Consider the following 22,350-nt stretch of genomic DNA (forward strand, 5'->3'; position numbering starts at 1 on the left):
TCTGGGAACAGACGGGCAAGTTTCAGGTCGTCCTTATTCCAGTCACTGCTCTCACAAACACCTGGAGAAGTCTCTGGAGCCACATGACTATCATAAAGCAATGTTCTGAGACGTGCAGCAATCCCACGGCACGGACATCATGCTGAGTGTATATGTATGTATACATTATACATTACTTTAGAACACCTACTCATTCAAGGGTTTTTATTTATTTTTACTATTTTTCTACATTGTAGAATAATAGTGAAGACAACAAAACTATGAAATAACACCTATGGACTCATGTAGTAACCAAAAAAAGTGTTAGTAACAAATCAAAATATATTTTATAATTGAGATTCTTCAAATAGCCACCATTTGCCTTCATGACAGCTTTGTACACTTTTGGCATTCTCTCAACCAGCTTCACCTGGAATGCTTTTCCAACAGTCTTGAAGGAGTTCCCACATATGCTTAGCACTTGATGGCTGCTTTTCCTTGACTCAACGATTTCCTGTGTGTATTTAGAACGGTCCACCGCCCAAAGGACATCCCGACAACTTAACATACCTTCAGGGAACATCCCGACAACTTAACATACCTTAAGGGAACATTTTGACGTGACATAACCGTGGGAAACATTGGAGTCAACATAGGGCCAGCATCCCTGTGGAACACTGGGTGGTAGCCTAGTGGTTAAGACGTTGGGCCAGTAACCGAAAGGTTGCTGGTTCGAATCCTCAAGCTGACTAGGCAAAATCTGCCGATGTACCTTAAGCAAGGCACTTAACCCTAATTACTCCTGTATGCCACTCTGGATAAGAGTGTCTGCTCAATGACTGAAATGTAAATTAACGCTTTCGGCACCTTGTAGAGTCAATCCCCCTACGAATTGGTCTATAAGAAAGTGGTCAGATGAAGCAGATGCTAAACTACAGGACTGTTTTGCTAGCACCGACTGGAACATGTTCCAGGATTCTTCAGATGGTGTTGAGGAGTACACCACATCAGTCACTGGCTTTATCAATGAGTGCATCGAGGACTTCATCCCCACAGTGACTGTACGTACATACCCCAACCAGAAGCCATGGATTACAGGCAACATTCGCACTGAGCTTAAGGGTAGAGCTGCCAGTTTCAAGGAGCGGGACTCTAACTCGGAAGCTTATAAGAAATCCCACATGTCCTCCAATGAACCATCAAACAGCCAAAGCTTCAATACAGGACTAAGATCGAATTGTACTACACCGGCTCCGACGCTCGTCGGATTTGGCAGGGCCTGCAAACCATTACAGACTACAAAGGGAAGTACAGCCGAGAGCTGCCCAGTGACACGAGCCTACCAGGCGAGCTAAATAACTTCTATGCTCGCTTCGAGGCAAGTAACACTGAAACATGCATGGGAGCATCAGCTGTTCCGGATGACTGTGTGATCACGCTCTCTGCAGCCGATGTGAGTAAGACCTTTAAACAGGTCAACGTTCACAAGGCCGCAGGGCCAGACGGATTACCAAGACGTATTGTCCGAGCATGCACTGACCAACTGGCAAGTGTCTTCGCCGACATTTTCCACCTCTCCCTGTCCGAGTCTGTAATACCAACATGTTTAATGCAGACCAGCATAGTCCCTGTTCCCAAGAACACAAAGGTAACCTGCCTAAATCACTACCGACCTGTAGCACTCACATCTGTAGCCATGAAATGCTTTGAAAGGCAGGTCATGGCTCACATCAACATCATTGTCCCAGAAACCCTAGACCCACTCCAATTTACATACTGCACCAACAGATCCACAGATGATGCAATCTCTATTGCACTCCACACTGCCCTTTCCCATCTGGACAAAATGAACACCTATGTGAGAATGCTATTCATTGACTACAGCTCAGCGTTCAACACCATAGTGCCCTCAAAGCTCATCACTAAGCTAAGGACCCTGGGACTAAACACCTCCCTCTGCAACTGGATCCTGGACTTCTTGATGGGCCGACCCCAGGTGGTAAGGGTAGGTAACAACACATCCGCCACGCTGATCCTCAACATGGGGGCACCTCAGGGGTGCGTGCTCAGTCCCCTCCTGTACTCCCTGTTCACTCATGCCTCCCAACACCATCATTAAGTTTGCTGATGACACAACGGTGGTAGGCCTGATCACCGACAATTATGAGACAGCCTATAGGGAGGAGGTCAGAGTCCTGGCAGTGTGGTGCCAGGACAACAACCTCTCCCTCAACGTGATCAAGACAAAGAGATGGCAACTGCTCGGCCTCCGACTGCAAGGCACCACAGAGGGTAGTGCATAGATCAAATCAAATTTATTTATATAGCCCTTCGTACATCAGCTGATATCTCAAAGTGCTGTACGGAAACCCAGCCTAAAACCCCAAACAGCAAGCAATGCAGGTGTAGAAGCACGGTGGCTAGGAAAAACTCCCTAGAAAGGCCAAAACCTAGGAAGAAACCTAGAGAGGAACCAGGGTATGTGGGGTGGCCAGTCCTCTTCTGGCTGTGCCAGGTGGAGATTATAACAGAACATGGCCAAGATGTTCAAATGTTCATAAATGACCAGCATGGTTGAATAATAGTAAGGCAGAACAGTTGAAACTGGAGCAGCAACACAGTCTGGTGGACTGGAGACAGCAAGGAGTCATCATGTCAGGTAGTCCTGGGGCATGGTCCTAGGGCTCAGGTCCTCCGAGAGAGAGAATTAGAGAAAGCATATGTGGGGTGGCCAGTCCTCTTCTGGCTGTGCCGGGTGGAGATTATAACAGAACATGGCCAAGATGTTCAAATGTTCATAAATGACCAGCATGGTCGAATAATAATAAGGCAGAACAGTTGAAACTGGAGCAGCAGCATGGCTAGGTGGACTGGGGACAGCAAGGAGTCATCATGTCAGGTAGTCCTGGGGCATGGTCCTAGGGCTCAGGTCCTCCGAGAGAGAGAGAGAAAGAAAGAGAGAAGGAGAGAATTAGAGAACGCACACTTAGATTCACACAGGACACCGAATAGGACAGGAGAAGTACTCCAGATATAACAAACTGACCCTAGCCCCCGACACACAAACTACTGCAGCATAAATACTGGAGGCTGAGACAGGAGGCATAAGGCCCAGTACATCAATGGGGCCAAGCATCCTGCCACCCTGGACCTCTATACCAGGCGATGTCAGAGGAAGGCCCTAAAAATGTTCAAAGACACCAGCCACCCTTGAAATAGACTGTTCTCTCTGCTACCGCACGGCAAGTGGTACCAGAGCGCCAAGTCTAGGTCCAAGAGGCTTCTAAACAGCTTCTACCCCCAAGCCATAAGACTCCCAAATAGGTCAGCAAATGGCTACCCAGACTATTTGCATTGCCCCCCTCCCCCTACGCTACTGCAACTCTCTGTTATTATCTTTGCATAGTTACTTTAATAACTACCTACATGTACATAATTACCTCGGCACCGGTGCCTCCGCACATTGACACATTGACTCTGTAACGGTACCCCCTGTATATAGCTCCACTATTGTTATTTACTGCTGCTCTTTAATTATTTGTTATTTTTCTCTTACTTTTTAAAGGATTTTCTTAAAACTGCATTGTTGGTTAAGGGCTTGTAAAGTAAGCATTACACCTGTTGTATTCGGCGCATGTGACAAATCAAATTTGATTTGATTTAATGTCTTCTACATTCAGTGTATATATAATGTTCTATATTTAAACTGAGACTCAGCAATATGACATTGCCACGAGCAACAGGAGGAAGTCGGCCCGATACAGCTGTTAACTTCCTGCATTGCTGTGTGTGTGTGTTTATAGACGGCGTGCTGAGTAAGGTGTGTTGCCCTCTCTGTTCCAGGTGGGGTCTGGAGGGAGGTTCCGCTGTCCGTCCTGCAGACAGGAAGTTGTGTTGGACCGTCACGGTGTCTACGGGCTGCAGCGCAACCTGCTGGTAGAGAATATTATTGACGTCTACAAACAGGAGTCCACCAGGTGAGGACAGAGGTCTTTAATGTAAAGATGTTTGGTAAGAGAGGGGATGGGATTAGACAGGGGTGGCCAGGTCAACCCTCCTCTTAGTGGACTATATTATTGACGTCTACAAACAGGAGTCCACCAGGTGAGGACAGAGGTCTTTAATGTAAAGATGTTTGGTAAGAGAGGGGATGGGATTAGACAGGGGTCGCCAGGTCAACCCTCCTCTTAGTGGACTATATTAGTGACGTCTACAACCAGGAGGCCACCAGGTGAGGGAGTGGAATGTGGGTCGCTCTCCTGAAGGTTTCAAAATAAGGATGCCAAAGGAATATCAACAAATTACATCTAGAAGGCATTTTAGTTTTTACTTTGGCTTCCTAATCCTGACTGAGATTCCTCCTCATCTCCTTCCCACAATCCTCCTAGCTCTAGATCCCAGTCGTCAAGCGTGCGAGCCAGCCCACCTGTGAAGAGCACGATGGTGAGAAGGTCAACATCTACTGCATCACCTGCCAGGTGCCTACCTGTTCCCTCTGCAAGGTGTTCGGTGCTCACAACGCCTGCCAGGTGGCACCGCTAACACAGGTCTACCAGCAGCAGAAGGTGAGTGAGTGAGTGAGGCCACAGGCATGGGTCGCACATTGATGACATCACAGACTGCAACTTTCACCTGGGTAGTGTTCATTAGGGCACACTGTAGCAAAAAATAATAATAATAATAATCTTATTGGACAAGTTCTGTGGGATGATACCTGGGTGTAGAGATGTGCCTTGGGAATCATTGGTTAATTTGTGCTGTAAGATATTTGGGGGCTCACCCCGTATCACATTATACGAGGAAAGAAAGTAGTTACAGGTTTCGCTTCTGTGAAACTTTTTACACTTTAGATGTATGATGATATCATAAAGATGTGTAGAATATGAAAATAAAATTATCCTGACTCACCAGTAACACGTGGCCCACAGTAGCTACGGTAATTCCTCTGTGAAACCTCTGCTTTCTCTCAACAGGCCGAGCTGAGTGAGGTGGTTAGCTCCTTGGTGGCATCGAACAGCCAGGTCCAAGCCTTCATCAATGAGTTGGAAGTGACCTGCAAGAATGTTGAGGTTAGTGCCTTTTGTGTCTGTTCTACTTTGGTGTATTGTCGTGTACACCCATAAAGTGCTGCTTGGCTTTGATCAGTAACACTCCGCTAATGCACTATTGTAAAGTGACTGTTCCACTGGATGTCATAAGGTGAATGCACCAATGTGTAAGTCGCTCTGGATAAGAGCGTCTGCTAAATGACTTAAATGTAAATGTAAATGTTGTCCTCGCGACATCCCAGGAACGTCCCAAAATGATCCCCTAAAGTTGTCAGGACGTCTGAAAAGTTTGAGCGCATGTCTGTGTCTCTACAGGAGAACAGTAAGACCCAGAAGCAGACGGTGTGTGAGAAGTTTAACCGCATGCTCGCCATCCTGGAGGAGCGACAGAGAATCATGAAGCAGCGAGTCACGTACGAGCAGGAGGAGAAGACGGGTCACGCTCGATCGCTGGTGCGATCCTACAGAAGAGCGTAGAGGCCAGCACCAAACTGGTAGAGACTGCTATGACCACCATGCAGGAACCTGAGATGGCTGCCTTCATGAAGGTACAGTATGATACCATTCAATACAGTATGACTGTACAATACCATACAATACAGTATGACAATACAGTATGATACCATACAATACAATACAGTACGATACCATACAATACCATACAATACAGTATGATACAATACAATACAGTATGATACCATACAATACAGTATGATACCATACAATACAGTACTATACCATACAATACCATACAATACAGTACGATACCGTACAATACCATACAATACAGTATGATACCATACAATACCATACAATACAGTATGATACCATACAATACCATACAATACAGTACGATACCGTACAATACCATACAATACAGTATGATACCGTACAATACCATACAATACAGTATGATACCATTCAATACAGTATGATACCATACAATACCATACAATACAGTATAATACCACACAATACAATACAGTATAATACCATACAATACAGTATGATACCATACAATATAGTATGATACCATACAATACCATACAATACAGTATGATACCATACAATACAGTATGATACCATACAATACCATACAATACAGTATAATACCATTCAATACAGTACGATACCATACAGTACAGTATGATACCATACAATACCATACAATACAGTATGATACCATACAATACCATACAATACAGTATAATACCATTCAATACAGTATGATACCATACAATACATTATGATACCATACAATACCATACAATACAGTATAATACCATTCAATACAGTATGATACCATACAATACCATACAATACAGTATAATACCACACAATACAATACAGTATAATACCATACAATACCATACAATACAATACAGTACGATACCATACAATACAGTATAATACCATACAATACCATACAATACAATACAGTATGATACCATACAATACAGTATGATACCATACAATACCATACAATACAGTATGATACCATACAATATAGTATGATACCATACAATACCATACAATACAGTATGATACCATACAATACCATACAATACAGTATGATACCATTCAATACAGTATGATACCATACAATACCATACAATACAGTATAATACCACACAATACAATACAGTATAATACCATACAATACAGTATGATACCATACAATACCATACAATACAGTATGATACCAATTTGTGTCACCAATACTCATACTAAATGACTTAAATGTAAATGTTAAATGATACCATACAATATAGTATGATACCATACAATACCATACAATACAGTATGATACCATACAATACCATACAATACAGTATGATACCATACAATACAGTATGATACCATACAATACCATACAATACAGTACAATACCAAATGATACCATACAATACAGTATGATACCATACAATACAATACAGTATAATACCATACAATACAATACAATACAGTATGATACCATACGATACCATACAATACAGTACAATACAATACAATACAATACAGTATGATACCATACAATACAATACAGTACGATACCATACGATACAGTACGATACCATACAATACAGTATGATACCATACAATACCATACAATACAGTACTATACCATACAATACAATACAGTATGATACCATACAATACCATACAATACCATACAATACAATACAGTACGATACCATACAATACAATACGATACCATACGATACCATACAATACAGTACTATACCATACAATACAGTAGGATACCATACAATACCATACAATACAGTACTATACCATACAATACAATACAGTACAGTATGATACCATACAATACCATACAATACAGTATGATACAATACAATACGATACCATACAATACAGTACGATACCATACGATACCATACAATACAGTATGATACCATACAATACAATACAATACAGTATAATACCATACAATACAATACAATACAGTATGACACCATACGATACCATACAATACAGTACAATACAATACAATACAGTATGATACCATACAATACAATACAGTACGATACCATACGATACAGTATGATACCATACAATACCATACAATACAGTACTATACCATACAATACAATACAGTATGATACCATACAATACCATACAATACCATACAATACAATACAGTACGATACCATACAATACAATACGATACCATACGATACCATACAATACAATACCATACAATACAATACAATACAATACAGTATGATACCATACAATACAATACAGTACGATACCATACGATACAGTATGATACCATACAATACCATACAATACAGTACTATACCATACAATACAATACAGTATGATACCATACAATACCATACAATACCATACAATACAGTACTATACCATACAATACAATACAGTATGATACCATACAATACCATACAATACAATACAGTACGATACCATACAATACCATACACCACAGTATGATACCATACAATACCATACAATACAGTACAATACCATACAATACAGTACGGTACCATACAATACAGTATGGTACCATACAATACAATACAATACAGTATGATACCATACGATACCATACAATACAGTACAATACAATACAGTATGATACCATACAATACAATACAGTACGATACCATACGATACAGTACGATACCATACAATACAGTATGATACCATACAATACCATACAATACAGTACTATACCATACAATACAATACAGTATGATACCATACAATACCATACAATACAGTACGATACCATACAATACAATACTATACCATACGATACCATACAATACAGTACTATACCATACAATACAATACAGTATGATACCATACAATACCATACAATACAATACAGTATGATACCATACAATACCATACAATACAGTACAATACCATACAATACCATACAATACCATACAATACCATACAATACCATACAATACAGTACAATACCATACAATACAGTACGATACCATACAATACAGTACGATAGCATACGATACCATACAATACAGTATGATAACATACAATACAGTACGATACAATACAATACACTACGATACCATACAATACAGTACTATACCGTACAATTCAATACAGTACTATACCATACGATACCATACAATAAAGTACTATACCGTACAATACAATACAGTACTATACCATACGATACCATACAATACAGTATGATAACATACAATACAGTACGATACAATACAATACACTACGATACCATACAATACAGTACTATACCGTACAATACAATACAGTACTATACCATACGATACCATACAATACAATACGATACCGTACAATACAATACAATTCAGTACGATACCATACAATACAGTACTATACCATACAATACAATACAGTACTATACTGTACAATACAATACAGTACTATACCATACGATACCATACAATACAATATAGTACGATACCATACAATACAATACAGTACGATACGATACCATACAGTACAATACAGTACGATGCCATACAATACAATACAGTACGATACCATACGATACCATTCAATACAATACAGTACGATACAATACAATACAATACAGTACTATACCATACAATACAATACAGTATTATACCATATGATACCATACAATACCATACAATACAATTCAGTACGATACCATACAATACAGTAGGATACCATACAATACAATACAGTACGATGCCATACAATACAATACGATACCGTACAATACAATACAGTACGATGCCGTACAATTCAGTACGATACCATACAGTACGATGCCATACAATACAATACAGTGAGATGCCATACAATACCATACAATACAATATAGTACGATACCATACAATACCATACAGTGAGATGCCATACAATACCATACAATACAATATAGTACGATACCATACAATACCATACAGTGAGATGCCATACAATACCATACAATACAATATAGTACGATACCATTCAATACAATACAGTACAATACAATACAATACAGTACGATACGATACCATACAGTACGATACGATACCATACAATACAATACAGTACGATGCCATACAATACAATACAGTACGATACCATACGATACCATTCAATACAATACAGTACGATACAATACAATACAGTACGATACGATACCATACAATACAGTACGATACCATACAATACAATACAGTACGATACCACATGATACCATACAATACAATACAGTACGATACCATACAATACAATACAATACAGTACGATGCCATACGATACCATACAGTACGATGCCATACAATACAGTACGATACCATACAATACAATACAGTACGATACCATACAATTCAGTACGATACAATACAATACAGTAAGATGCCATACAATACAGTACGATACCATACAATACAATACAGTACGATGCTATACAATACAATACAGTACGATACCATACAATACAGTACGATACCAAACAGAACAGTACGATACCAAACAGAACAGTACGATACCATACAATACAATACAATACAATACGATACAATACAATACAATACCATACAGTACAGTACGATACCATACAATACAGTACGATACCATACAATACAATACAGTACGATACCATACAATACCATACAATACAGTACTATACCATACAATACCATACAATACAGTACTATACCATACAATACCATACAATACCATACAATACAGTACTATACCATACAATACCATACAATACAGTACTATACCATACAATACCATACAATACAGTTCGATACCATACGATACAGTACGATACCAAACAGTACAGTACGATACCAAACAGTACAGTACGATACCAAACAGTACAGTATGATACGGGACGCAGTACGATGCAACATGATAGTTTCAAGTTTTATTAGTCATATGTACAGGATACACATGGTATACATCGTCCAATGAAATGCTTCCTTGTAGGTTCCTTAAAGAACAATGCAACAACAATAATGAATAATTAAAGATAAGAACAGGAACATAAAGTATATGTCTCAGTAGAATAGAATAAACATTTTAGCTTAATTATAATATAAGAAGGCACAATGTATAGTACAATATTTACATGTGAAGGTTGAGGGAAATGTGTTTAAATTGTGGAGTATTTATCATTCATAATAAGAGTCTAGTAGCAGCAGTTGTGATGTGTGGGTTGTGTGTGTGTGTGTGTGTGTGTGTGTGTGTGTGTGTGTGTGTGTGTGTGTGTGTGTGTGTGTGTGTGTGTGTGTGTGTGTGTGTGTGTGTGTGTGTGTGTGTGTGTGTGTGTGTGTGTGTGTGTGTGTGTGTGTGTGTGTGTGTGTGTGTGTGTGTGTCAAATCGAATCAAATCTAATTGTATTTGTTACACTACAAGATGTGTAGACCTTATCGTGAAATGCTTACTTACAAGCCTTTAACCAACAATGCTGTTCAAGAAATAGAGTTAAGAAAATATTTACGAAATAAACTAAAAGTAAAAAAATTAAATACAAGTAACCCAGTAAAATAACAATGTGGAGGCTATATATGGGGTATTACGGTACAGAGTCAATGTGGAGGCTATATACAGGGTATTACGGTACAGAGTCAATGTGGAGGCTATATACGGGGTATTACGGTACAGAGTCAATGTGGAGGCTATATACGGGGTATTACGGTACAGAGTCAATGTGGAGGCTATATACAGGGAGTACTGGTACAGAGTCAATGTGGAGGCTATATATGGGGTATTACAGTACAGAGTCAATGTGGAGGCTATATACAGGGTATTACGGTACAGAGTCAATGTGGAGGCTATATACAGGGAGTACTGGTACAGAGTCAATGTGGAGGCTATATACGGGGTATTACGGTACAGAGTCAATGTGGAGGCTATATACAGGGTATTACGGTATCGAGTCAATGTGGAAGCTATATACAGGGTGTTACGGTACAGAGTCAATGTGGAGGCTATATACAGGGTATTACGGTACAGAGTCAATGTGGAGGCTATATACAGGGTATTACGGTACAGAGTCAATGTGGAGGCTAAATACAGGGTGTTACGGTACAGAGTCAATGTGGAGGCTATATACAGGGTATTATGGTACAGAGTCAATGTGGAGGCTATATACAGGGAGTACTGGTACAGAGTCAATGTGGAGGCTATAGAACCTGTCTCTGAGCCTGTTGCTATCAGACCTCATGCCCGACGGTAAGGGACTGAACAGTTCCGTGGCTGGGGTGTGTGGGGGTCCTTGATGATGCGGCTGGCCTTCCTCAGGCACCGCTTTGAATAGACGTCCCGGGTGGGTGGGGTCCCAGTGATGTACTGGGCCAACTGGTGGACCTTTCGGTCGTGGACAGAGCAATTCCCGTACCAGGCCGTGATGCAACCAGCCGTATTTAGGAATTTTTAGGTATTTAGGAAGTAGAGACGCTGTTGTGCCCTCTTGACCAGAGTGGTGGAGGTGTTGGTCCATGTTAAGTCTTCGGTGATGTGGACGCAGAGGAACTGACTCTCTACTGCAGTCCTGTTGATGTGGATGGTGAGGACCTGACTCTCTACTGCAGTCCTGTTGATGTGGATGGTGAGGAACTGACTCTCTCTACTGCAGTCCTGTTGATGTGGATGGTGAGGAACTGACTCTCTCTACTGCAGTCCTGTTGATGTGGATGGTGAGGAACTGACTCTCTCTACTGCAGTCCTGTTGATGTGGATGGAGGTGTTGGTCCATGTTAAGTCCTCGGTGATGAGGATGGTGAGGAACTGACTCTCTCTACTGCAGTCCTGTTGATGTGGATGGTGAGGAACTGACTCTCTCTACTGCAGTCCTGTTGATGTGGATGGAGGTGTTGGTCCATGTTAAGTTCTCTGTGATGTGGACGCTGAGGAAATGACTCTCTCTGCTGGAAGTGTTGTTCCCAATCCTCACAGCCTGTGGTCGGCCCGTCAGGAAGTCCACGATCCAGTTGCAGAGGGTGGTGTCCAGACCCAAGGGCTCTGAGCTTGGTGTCGAGTTTGGAGGAACAATAGTGTTGAATTGTAGTCAATGAACAGTATTTTCACATAGGCGTTCCTCTTGTCCAGATGTGTTACGCCCGTGTGAGTAGCGATGGAAATAACATCTTCCGTGGTTCTGTTGGAGTGCGTCCAGCGTGCCTGGCATGTGGGCCATGACCTGAACTGGCGGGCATGTCACCTTAGTTTTTATTGGGCACTGGGATGATGGTGGTCTCCTTGAAGTAGGTGGGGACTACAGCGAAACAGGGACAAGTTAAAGATGTCCGAGAAGACGCCCGCCAGTTGGTCAGCACACACCCTGAGGACGCGACCAGGGATTCCATCAGTGCTGGTGGTTTTGTGAGTCTGCACTCTTTTTTTTTTTTTGAGTTTTCCTCACACCAGCCTCGGAGAATGAAAGCACCTGGTCGTCCAGAGCAGTGAAATTCTTCCTGGATGGCTCGGTATTGTCTACCTCAAAGCGAGCATCGTCTGGGACGGAGGCTTCAGTGGGAACCACACCACTGGATTTGCCTATGTATTCTGTGATAGTCTGTAGTCCTTGCCACATCCGAGTCGAAATTGTCGAACATCAATTCAAGTTTGAGTCTCTATTGTCTTTTTGAGTCCCTAATGGATTTACGGACCACGTACCTGCTTGCCCTGTACGCGTGGTGTGTCACCGAGTCATCGGGGTTCATTCTGCTGACAGTGAATGCTCTCAGCATGGTACGGATATCTCCGTTCGTCCAGGGTTTTTGGTTGGGGTACGTCCAGATTGTTATTGTGGGTACATGAAGAATGTGACCGAAGATGTATATTCACTCAATATTGATGGATGCAATACAATACAATACAATATTGAAAGACTTTGAAAACATATTTCATACTGGAATTCTTGTTATCTATCTTTTACGTTAATTTCTTTTAATAATTTTGTCTTTTTCCCTTTTTCTCAGATTGCAAAAGACTTGATTTTAAAGTGAGTGAGTCTTATTTTTAATCTGGTACTGATAATAAGTAACTCATAATAAATAACTAATAAGACGTAACTAATAATGAGTAACTAATAAGAAGTACGATTTGTTAGAAGTTTGGAACGGTTTGGGACATTCTACTGATCAATACTTTGCAGTCTTTCTATTTTGTTTCTGTCTCATTCAAACTCTCTGTCTGTCCCACATTCTGTCTATCCTTCTCTCTGTCCTTCTCTCTGTGTTTGTGCTGCCTCATTTATATCCCCATCTCCTTGCCAGGGTGAATGTGGCGTCCAGTACCTGCATCGTGGAGACCCTGGAGCCTGGTTATGAGAACATGGACCACTACAGAGTCAACTTCAACGCAGAGAAGAGGGCTCTGTACAAGTTGGACTTCATCAAAGGTACCGTGGCTGCTTCTGACCTATCATTATTTTCCCTATATAGAGCACCACTATCTTTTAGGCAGAGCCCCAGTGGCCATCAGTGTGTTCTACTGATGTTCTGTGTGGATACTCCACATCAGCAGTAGAGAAGACACACCTAACCTGTTTTATTGTCTCTGTTCATTGTAGAGGAGGAGGAGGGAGAGGAGGTTCCTGAGGAGGCAGAACCGGAACCAGAATGTGAACCAGTTCTGGACTTAGAACCGGAGGCCGTTCTGGAACCAGCAACAGTTCATGAACCAATGGCACTGCCAGTACTGGTGCAAGAACGAGAGCCAGAATCAGTACCACAGCCAGTGCTAGAGGAAGAACTACAGACAGAACCAGAGCAGGTGCCAGTGACAAAGCGACAGCTAGTTCCAGAACATGGGACAGTTCTAGAACCAGTAGCATTTCCAGAACATGTGACAGTTCTAGAGCCGCTGGAAGTTCTAGAACCAGAGTCAGCATCCAGTCAGGTCCTGGGTGCAGAGCCTGTGTTGGAGCTGAAGACAGTGGGAGAGTGTTGGGGACTGAAGGACCCAGCAGAGCTGACAGAGGAGGTCAGGGATCAAGCAGAGGGGTATGATGCAGACCTGCAGAAGGAGGAGTTCTGTGACCAACGGGGCTTAAATACACAACAGGTATAGTACGCTATACATGACATGTATTTCCTCGCCAATTGGAGAAGAAAAAAAAGTAATTGCTACATGTTATGTTACATACATGAATTAATTTCAGACATGTTATGAGAATATGAATAATAATACAGAAAAGTGAGAACAAAGGACTTAATTGTATTGTTGCCTTAATTAACCATTTCTCTCTTTGAGGGAGACAACAGAGTAAAGAGTCAGTGTCCAGACAGACAAGAGTAAAGAGTCAGTGTCCAGACAGACAAGAGTAAAGAGTCAGTGTCCAGACAGACAAGAGTAAAGAGTCAGTGTCCAGACAGACAACAGAGTAAAGAGTCAGTGTCCAGACAGACAACAGAGTAAAGAGTCAGTGTCCAGACAGACAAGAGTAAAGAGTCAGTGTCCAGACAGACAACAGAGTAAAGAGTCAGTGTCCAGACAGACAAGAGTAAAGAGTCAGTGTCCAGACAGACAAGAGTAAAGAGTCAGTGTCCAGACAGACAACAGAGTAAAGAGTCAGTGTCCAGACAGACAAGAGTAAAGAGTCAGTGTCCAGACAGACAACAGAGTAAAGAGTCAGTGTCCAGACAGACAAGAGTAAAGAGTCAGTGTCCAGACAGACAAGAGTAAAGAGTCAGTGTCCAGACAGACAACAGAGTAAAGAGTCAGAGTCCAGTCTCTACTCCAACCCCTGCCCCAGCCTCTACTCCAACCCCTGTCTCAGCCACAGCCTCTACTCCAGCCCCAGCCTCAATTCCAACCCCAGGCTCTACTCCAACCACAGCCCCAGACTCTACTCCAGCCCTAGCCTCTACTCCAACCCCTAGCCTCTACTCCCTCCCCAACCCCAGTCTCTACTCCCTCCCCAACCCCAGCCTCTACTCCAACCCCAGGCTCTACTCCAACCCCTGCCCCTGTCTCTACTCCAACCCCAATACCAGCCTCTACTCCAACCCCAGGCTCTACTCCAACCCCCGCCCCAGGCTCTACTCCAACTTCAAGCCCAGGCTCGACCACCCCAGTATCCCCCTACCCCAGTATCCCCCTATCTTGCCCCAACCCAGACCTCTGTGGATGTGTAGCCCTGTCCAGAGCAGGCAGGTATTGGGAGGCTTCGTGGAGGGGGACGCCCATGGGTTTGTGTCCTTGGTTGGGCTGGGGGAGAGAGCTGCAACCAGGGGGGTATGGCCCCCAACTCCACACCAACTCAACCATGATAACCAATCACAAACCACCAGCTCCACATCCACCTCTTCCTCACCCTCCTCTTCCTCACCCAGTCAGTCCTCCAGTCAACATGGCCGTCACTGCCTCCACTCTGTCACCTGTATTACTTATGGAGGGTTTCTGATAGCTTTGACCCTGTGTTGTGAATGGCCCCCTGTGTTGTGAATGGCCCCCCATATTGTGAATGGCCCCCTGTGTTGTAAATGGCCCCCCGTGTTGTGAATGGTCCCTGTGTTGTGAATGGCCCCCCATATTGTGAATGGCCCCCTGTGTTGTGAATGGTCCCTGTGTTGTGAATGGCCCCCATATTGTGAATGGTCCCCGTGTTGTGAATGGTCCCTGTGTTGTGAATGGCCCCCATATTGTGAATGGCCCCCTGTGTTGCGAATGGTCCCTGTGTTGTGAATGGCCCCCTGTGTTGTGAATGCCCCCCGTGTTGTGAATGGCCCCCATATTGTGAATGGCCCCCTGTGTTGTGAATGGTCCCTGTGTTGTGAATGGCCCCCGTATTGTGAATGGCCCCCGTGTTGTGAATGGCCCCCATATTGTGAATGGCCCCCTGTGTTGTGAATGGTCCCTGTGTTGTGAATGGCCCCCGTGTTGTGAATGGCCCCCCATATTGTGAATGGCCCCCTGTGTTGTGAATGGTCCCCGTGTTGTGAATGGCCCCCATATTGTGAATGGCCCCCTGTGTTGTGAATGGTCCCTGTGTTGTGAATGGCCCCCGTGTTGTGAATGGCCCCCGTGTTGTGAATGGCCCCCATATTGTGAATGGCCCCCTGTGTTGTGAATGGTCCCTGTGTTGTGAATGGCCCCCGTGTTGTGAATGGCCCCCTGTGTTGTGAATGGTCCTCTGTGTTGTGAATGGTCCCCGTGTTGTGAATGGCCCCCTGTGTTGTGAATGGCCCCCTGTGTTGTGAATGATCCCTGTGTTGTGAATGGTACCCTGTGTTGTGAATGGTCCCTGTGTTGTGAATGGCCCCCTGTGTTGTGAATGGCCCCCTGTGTTGTGAATGGCCCTCTGTGTTGTGAATGGTCCCCGTGTTGTGAATGGCCCCCTGTGTTGTGAATGGCCCCCCGTATTGTGAATGGCCTCCTGTATTGTGAATGGCCCCCTGTGTTGTGAATGGCCCCCTGTGTTGTGAATGGTCCCCGTGTTGTGAATGGCCCCCTATGTTGTGAATGGCCCCCTGTGTTGTGAATGGCCCCCTGTGTTGTGAATGGCCCCTGTGTTGTGAATGGCCCCCTGTGTTGTGAATGGCCCTGTGTTGTGAATGGCCCCCTGTGTTGTGAATGGCCCCCTGTGTTGTGAATGGCCCCCTGTGTTGTGAATGGCCCCCTGTGTTGTGAATGGTACCCTGTGTTGTGAATGGCCCCGTGTTGTGAATGGCCCCCTGTGTTGTGAATGGCCCCCTGTGTTGTGAATGGTCCTTCCAACCCCACTGCACTTCTGTCATTGTCAGTCTTTTTCTTCAATTTTGTATAATTTTCTACCCTTTTCTTTCATAATTTCCATCTCTCCATCCATCTCTCTCTCCCTATAGGCTGTCACGCTCTTCTTCTTCATCCTGGCTCTGGTGATCATGCTCCAGACTGTGTGGGCCCACATCAAGAGCCTTTCTTTTATATAGCAGAGAACAGCAGCAGGATTCACACTTCAACCCGGTTGATAATACTAAGGTACTGGTCTGGTGTAGCACGGAGGGGTGACTAGGCAGGGTATTCAGTTTAGGAGGTGCTTACCTGGGATCAGTTTTGGTATTTTGGATAATAATGAATAAGATGATCTGATTATCTGGACCTGATCCTAGATCAGCACTCCTATTCTAGGACACTGTATGAATAACTACCGTCACATCATGTCCCTGGGATGTTCGGGGATGTTTGGGGATGTTCAGAGATGTTGGCGATGGGTATTTCTTCTGGGAAAGAAAGAAATACAATTGGTCCGGGAGTTTTATCTGCGAATATTGACTGTTTAGCATGGAACTGAGGGAAAATTGACAGGCAATCCTTAACAATTAAAGGCTTGGAATCATCGTTTTGTGGTCAACAAACTGATGTTTTTAGTGGCTGTTTGACTTGCAATCTGAACTAGATGTTTCTACCTGCAGATGGCAATCATTGGTTTGTCTTTCTAAGATGAGAAGTATTTGGGCTGCAGCAAGGCTTTTAGTGTTGGTTGTGACTACTTGCAATGTCGATCCGATGCATGTTGATGACGTCATCAGATTTGTTTTGTTTTCTGTTGTCTTGGTTACCATCTGACTGAGGAAACAAAAAGCAAAGCAGCGGGTCTTTCAGCGAGAGAGAAGTTTCATGATACTCCCTCCACTTGGTTATCCATCTCTGTTTACCTCCCCTCCTCTTCTTAGGGTCTAAGCCCTTCGGTCGGGACCACAGGAACGGGAGAGGAGGGATGGGAGCAGGGCGTTGACGCACATTTTAGCCCCCCAACAGCACTACTAATGATGCCACCTAGTGGCTATAGAGGGGCATGACAGGCAGTCAGTCTGGTGGGTGGCTGCTGGCGCTGGTAGGAATGTAAGACTAAGACAGGATGTAATGGAGGACCATATTTGTGTCATGTTGTTTTGTGAGAAGAATCCCACTCAAAACCTAATCGCACAAAATAAAATAAAACATTATATAATGGTGCATTCTTGGTCTAGTATGTCTTCACAGTTGAGTTGCTGCCGCTATCTCGTAACTATGGTTCCCATATGGTCCAAGTCCCAACCCTCTTTTGTTATCTATGGTTCCCATATGGTCCAAGTCCCCAACCCTCTTCTATTATAAATGGTTCCCTTATGGTCCAGGTCCCCAACCCTCTTCTATTATCTATGGTTCCCATATGGTCCAAGTCCCCAACCCTCTTCTATTATCTATGGTTCCCTTATGGTCCCAAGTCCCAACCCTCTTCTATTATCTATGCTTCCCATATGGTTCAAGTTATATAACTGTGAAGACATACTAGACCAGAATGCACCATTATATAACTTGGACCATATGGGAACCATAGTTACTAGATAGCGGTAGCAACTCAACTGTGAAGACATACTAGACCAGAATGCACCATTGAGTTGCTACCGCTATCTCGTAACTATGGTTCCCATATGGTCCAAGTCCCAACCCTCTTTTGTTATCTATGGTTCCCATATGGTCCAAGTCCCCAACCCTCTTCTATTATCTCAGCCCAACTGGAAGCTTGTGGTCAAGGACTTGTGATGCTGTCTTGTGCTCTCACAAAAACTGTCCCTTTTTGAGTGTTTTTTTGCAGCTTGTTCCCGTCGCTAGCTACAGCGAACTGAAAAGAGGAGCGACCCGGGGATGTGTGTGCTTTGGGGACCTTTAACAGAATGTGACTGGCAGAACAGGTGTTGTATGTGGAGGATGAGGGCCGCAGTAGATATCTCAGATAGGGGGAGTGAGGCCTAAGAGGGTTTTATAAATAAACATCAACCAGTGGGTCTTGTGACGGGTATAAAGAGATGACCAGTTTACAGAGTGCAGTGATGTGTCCTATAAGGAGCATTGGTGGAAAATCTGATGACCGAATGGTAAAGAACATCTAGCCGCTCGAGAGCACCCTTACCTGCTGATCTATAAATGATGTATCCATAATCTAGCATGGTAGGATGGTCATTTGAATCAGGGTTAGTTTGGCAGCTGGGGTGAAAGAGGAGCGATTACGATAGAGGAAACCAAGTCTAGATTTAACTTTACCCTGCGGCTTTGATATGTGCTGAGAGAAGGACAGTGTACCGTCTAGCCATACTCCCAAGTACTTGTATGAGGTGACTACCTCATGTTCTAAACCCTCAGAGGTAGTAATAACACCTGTGGGGAGAGGGGCATTCTTCTTACCAAACCACATTACCTTTGTTTTTGCAGGTGTTCAGAACAAGGTTCAGGGTAGAGAAAGCTTGTGGACACTAAGAAAGCTTTGTCGAAGAGCATTTAACACAAAATCCGGGGAGGGGCCAGCTGAGCATGAGACTGTATCGTCTGCATATACATGGAGGAGAGAGCTTCCGACTGCCTGAGCTATGTTGTTGATGTAAATTCAGAAGAGCGTGGGGCTTAGGATCGAGCCTTGGGGGTGTTCCCTTGGTGACAGGCAGTGGCTGAGACAGCAGATGTTCTGACTTAATACACTGCACTCTTTGAGAGAGGTAGTTAGCAAACCAGGCCAAAGACCTCTCAGAGACACTAATACTCCTTAGCCGGCCCACAAGAATGGAATGGTCTACCGTATCAAAAGCTTTAGCCAAGTCAATAAAAATAGCAGCACAATATTGCTTAGAATCAAGGGAAATGGTGACATCATTGAGGACCTTTAAGGTTGCAGTGACACATCCATAACCTGAGCGGAAACCAGATTGCAGACCAGAGAGAATACTGTAGACATCAAGAAAGCCAGTCGGTTGATTATTGACAAGTTTTTCCAACAAAACTTGAACGATTCCATGTAAGCATCTCTCTGTGTTTCCATATAATGCATTCTTGGTGTGCTCTCTTGAATAGCCTACGTGACCTTCTCAGTAGCTTATTGGCCTAAACAGATGAGGCTTTCTTATCTGTAGTACCTTGCATTTGAAGGCATCTGTCCATCTCCTTTCTCTGTCCAGATTGAGCCTTGGCCAGAGAACCCCACACCACAGGCAGGTGGTCCCTCCTCCCACTCCTCCCCCCTCCTCTCCTTCCTCCAATGAGACCCCTCGTCTCAGCTTCTCTTCCTCCTGTCTCAACACTCTCTCTAAGAAGAAGAAATGAAGAAGAGATTGTCTGTACCACCGAGGGCCTGTCTGAATCATCATGGCTACAGAGGGCCTGTCTGATCCATAATGGCTACCGAGGGCCTGTCTGATCCATCATGGCTACAGAGGGCCTGTCTGATCCATCATGGCTACAGAGGGCCTGTCTGATCCATCATGGCTACAGAGGGCCTGTCTGATCCATCATGGCTACTGAGGGCCTGTCTGATCCATAATGGCTACCGAGGGCCTGTCTGATCCATCATGGTTACAGAGGGCCTGTCTGATCCATCATGGTTACAGAGGGCCTGTCTGATCCATCATGGCTACAGAGGGCCTGTTTGATCCATCATGGCTACAGAGGGCCTGTTTGATCCATCATGGTTACAGAGGGCCTGTTTGATCCATCATGGTTACAGAGGGCCTGTTTGATCCATCATTGAGGGGACAGGCCAGACAGAGACAAGGCCAAGATGGTTGAAATGTCAATGATGTCAAATTCTTCTCATTAAATTATTTTTAACGTCAAGAGCCGAGAGCTGAACGTGTTTTCCCAGGCACACAGAGAAAAGCATACTCAATATTCACCGACCATTTTGCAGGTCTTAAATCTGGTACGTACTGTAAGTTATTGTGCTCATGTACAGTATGTGTTTGGGTAGATACGATTAAATATATCTTATTATCATGTGATGCATGAAGGGTCTAGCCAGTGTGTGTGTTATCTGTTGGGAAATTGTCTTTAGCATATCTAGTTTTGTTGTTCTGGCGTTGCATCGATGCATGATAAGTTGTCATTTTCACTCTACTTGTTAATCATTACATTACATTTAAGTCATTTAGCAGACGCTCTTATCCCATGTATACAGAAATGATTCACATGACTTTTTCCACATTTTGTTGTGCTACAGCTTGAATTTTAAATGATTATATTGCAATTATTTTTTTTGGGGGGGGGTCACTGTCCTACACACAATACCACATAATGTCAAAGTGGAATTGCGTTTTTAGACATTTTTACAAATGAATTAAAAATGAAAAGTTGAAATGTCTTAAGTGGATAAGTATTCAACCCCTTTTGTTATGGCAAGTCTCAATTCAAGAGTACAAGTTCAGGAGAACACGTTCCCTTAACAAGTCACATAATAAGTTGCATGGACTCACTCTGTGTGCAACAATAGTGTTTAATATGATTTTGGAATGACGACCTCGTCTCTGTACCCCCACACATACAATTATCTGTAAGGTCCCTCAGTCGAACAGTGAATTTCAAACACAGATTCAACCACAAAGACCAGGGAGGTATTCCAATGCCTCACAAAGCAGAACACCTATTGGTAGATGGGTAAAAAATTAAATAAAAAGCGGACATTGAATATCCCTTTGAGTACGGTGAAGTTATTAATTATACTTTAGATGGTGTATCAATACACCCAGTCACTACAAAGACACTCAGTTGCCAGAGAGGAAGGAAACCACTCAGGGATTTCACCATGAGGCCAAAGGTGACAATAAACAGTTAGAGTGTAATGGCTGTGATAGGAGAAAACTGAGAATGGATCAACAACATTGTAGTTACTCCACAATATTAACCAAATTAACAGAGTGAAAAGAAGGATGTCTTGAACAGTCAAAATATTCCAAAACATGCATCCTGTTTGACAAAAGGCAAGAAAGTAATACTGTAAAAATTGTGGCAAAGCAATTAACTTTTTGTCCTGAATACCACGCGTTATGAGTACCACTCTCCATATTGTCAAGCGTATTGGTTGCTGCATTATGTTATGGGTATGCTTATAATT

General features: G+C 43.2%; 1 pseudogene; it reads left to right on the plus strand.

Annotated features, from left to right (window-relative positions):
• The window catches only part of LOC124019411, a 30,371-nt pseudogene extending 8,579 nt beyond the window's left edge, over positions 1 to 21,792 (plus strand).
• Positions 21,793 to 22,350: the final 558 nt, after the last annotated feature.

The sequence above is a fragment of the Oncorhynchus gorbuscha genome, unplaced genomic scaffold (genome assembly GCF_021184085.1).
Source record: "Oncorhynchus gorbuscha isolate QuinsamMale2020 ecotype Even-year unplaced genomic scaffold, OgorEven_v1.0 Un_scaffold_909, whole genome shotgun sequence".
Taxonomy (NCBI): Eukaryota; Metazoa; Chordata; class Actinopteri; order Salmoniformes; family Salmonidae; genus Oncorhynchus; species Oncorhynchus gorbuscha.